Here is a 2880-nt window from a genome sequence, read left to right as displayed (position 1 = left end):
CCTATACACTTTGCTCACAGTTCTTATATATCCCCATCTTCTTCCTCCTGTTGATCATCTATTGGCCTTCCTCCTGACGGCCTATCCCATCAAAGGTCATATCCATGCTCAAGTGGTTCACCCTGATCGATGTCGCCCTGGCAAGGGGTTACATCCCCATTAATGCGGCCAGAGGGGTTAGGTGAACGTATTCAATGTCGAGGTGACAGTTCGCCCAGAGCTTGCCCTTCTCCGTACCAAGGTCTTGGACGACCGAGGATAGGGTCATCCTCGGACCCATCGTGCGTCCTCGGCGTGGGCCATCTGGGCCTGGGTTGAAGTGGGCCTTGGCTATTCGATTTTCTGGCCCCACATATAATCTAATAGATCATAGAGTAAATAATATCTAATTAATACAAAATTTGAATGTATATTAAGAGTATTAAGAACATATAATTTAATGGTTAAATTTTCAAAATATGTAGTAATATTTATTTTATTGAGTAAGGTTATAACCTTAGACTACAACCAATTTTGTAGCTAAACTTTGTCCTTATTTTTATTTTTTTTTTCTTTTGATTTAAGTTAAAATGTAATATAATAAAATTTTATGTGATATATATATATATATATATATGTACCTTCTATTTATTTGTGGTGGCTTGATATTGTGTATAAAAATCCGGAATTTGCACCCAAAATGTATGTATATATATATACACACACACACATCATGATTCATGACAGGCACAACTTAATAATGTACAGTTCTTAAGATTCATGCCCATTTTGCTATGAGTGCCATACATCCAGCCCTAGAAGAAGTGAGACATTTGACCCTAATTGGATCCTCAAATTATTTTGAAGTCTTGGGTTCATGAAATCTGCTGCTAATAGATCAACAAGTGCCATATATATGAGAATCTATCCCAGCAGCAAGAGCATTGAAAGTGCCTTCAACAATTAGAGCAGTTCGGCTATTATCGTTGTAAGTGCTTGATATTCCAATACCGACTACAATCCCTAGCGGGGTTGTGAGTGAGAAAAAAAATGACATTATTGCCGAGGACTTAGATTTAAATTGAGCCTACATAGCCAAAAAAGAAGTTAACTTTGAGATCATCTACTATGAAAGACAAATTAACATATGGAAGAAAGTGTTTGGGTGATTTATTAATAATTTAATTGATTTGAGCTAAGCCGATCAACTTGAAATTTAGAATTATTATAGTGTTAGTCTTTTTTTCTTTTTTGCTGAATATTATAGTGTTAATCAACATCTCGTTTAGGTTAAAAGTTATATTATTTTATCTATTAATAACAACTATTATAGAAATGAGGATGTGATCATTATGAAGACATGTTAACTATACAGTCTATACCTAATCTAAAATAAAATATAATAAAAAATAAGAACTGTACACTAGATATCATTTTCAAAACCCAATTTTTTTATTGGAAAGAGCAACTATAAGAGGCTATATATGACTGAACCATTTTGTGTCATACCTGAGCGGTGCAGCCACCAAGCCCTACACCCTCAAAAAATTGATGGAAAGACAAGGCTACTAGGAGAGGCCTTATTGTAGCAACGCTTTGAGAAGCACCCATATCCACTCCAATAATTACTGAATGAAAAACAATTCCTAATTCCAGTACCTTAAAACAAAAAAACAAAAACAAAAAACAAAAAACGATCAAAGTAAGAAATCATATGAAATACTTTGGATTGTGTTTGGATTTGAGGATTTAAAGTAAAGGATATGAAGAACAATTATTAACATAAATTGTTTGATATAAATTTAACAACACATTATGATATGAGTTTTAGACATTTTGTTAAAAGAAAATCACTTATGATATTATGAGTTTGAAATCCATTTTATAATTAGTTAATTTAAATTGACATATTAATAAAGATGAAATCTATTCATAAATTTCGTCAATAGAAAAAATTCTATAAATTCATACTTTTTTTAATGCTAAGATTAAATTCCAATTTTTTTCTTTGAATGCCTCTTTCCAAACGAACCATTAACGGGAAAGATTAGAGCAAAAAATGAACTTAGAAAGTAGCCAATTACTTGTGCTATAACACGATGATGGGTTAATTCTTTTGAATTGATTCCTTCAGAAGGGATGGTTGAGCCATGAGCATGACCATGTGTCACGTGTGTATGAACATGTATGTGAACCTCGTGCTCAATGTCTTTTTCCTCATCTGGAACAGCCTGCATGCATGTGTTTTAAAAACAACTTAAAAAACATCATTAAAAAATTAAACAGAGAGATTAAAAAAGTAATTAATGAAAAAAAAAGTCACTTATATAGGCATAATAGTGATATTGTATATAGTAGTTAAACAAGCTCTTCACCTGACTATTAAAGTGCATCTTGTTAAAATAGCTAGTGGCATAAGCATCCACCATTAATGTTCCAATAGATGACAACATTGCAAAGAAACCTGTGAAGGGAAAAATGCCCCATGTATTTTGATAAAGGCATGGTGAAGTCAAGTCTGCAAATGCATCGGGTAGTACATGTTAATGTTCATGGTAAATCAAGTTCGAAGAAACCAAAGGAGGATGACAATGGCTGACTTACACACAGTGGGCGCAAGGTTGAAGATGAACTTCAAATGACCAATGCAATGCACCGTTTCACTTAAAGATTAAAACACACAGCGCACCGTTTTACTTAACATGCAGCGCACTGTTTTAAGTGACAATTATTTAAGCATCTGAAGGATGAAATGATGTCGCATTACTTGTGGACTGAAGCTGTTAAAACTGGCGCCAAAATGCAGTTGTAATTCTGTTATGGATTTTGTTATAAGATCCGCAAATTGTGGAATGATAGTTAGGCTGTTAGATAGGCTCAGTGACTTATAAATACTCTTGT

At 33.6% G+C, this 2880-nt stretch overlaps 1 pseudogene; it reads right to left on the bottom strand.

The window, feature by feature from the left end:
- Window positions 1–757: 757 nt before the first annotated feature.
- On the bottom strand, window positions 758–2516 carry LOC112017825 (zinc transporter 1-like; annotated as a pseudogene).
- Window positions 2517–2880: the final 364 nt, after the last annotated feature.

This window comes from Quercus suber, unplaced genomic scaffold, assembly GCF_002906115.3.
Source record: "Quercus suber isolate HL8 unplaced genomic scaffold, Cork oak 2.0 scaffold_437, whole genome shotgun sequence".
Taxonomy (NCBI): domain Eukaryota; kingdom Viridiplantae; phylum Streptophyta; class Magnoliopsida; order Fagales; family Fagaceae; genus Quercus; species Quercus suber.
This window is presented reverse-complemented; position numbering and strand designations above follow the sequence as displayed.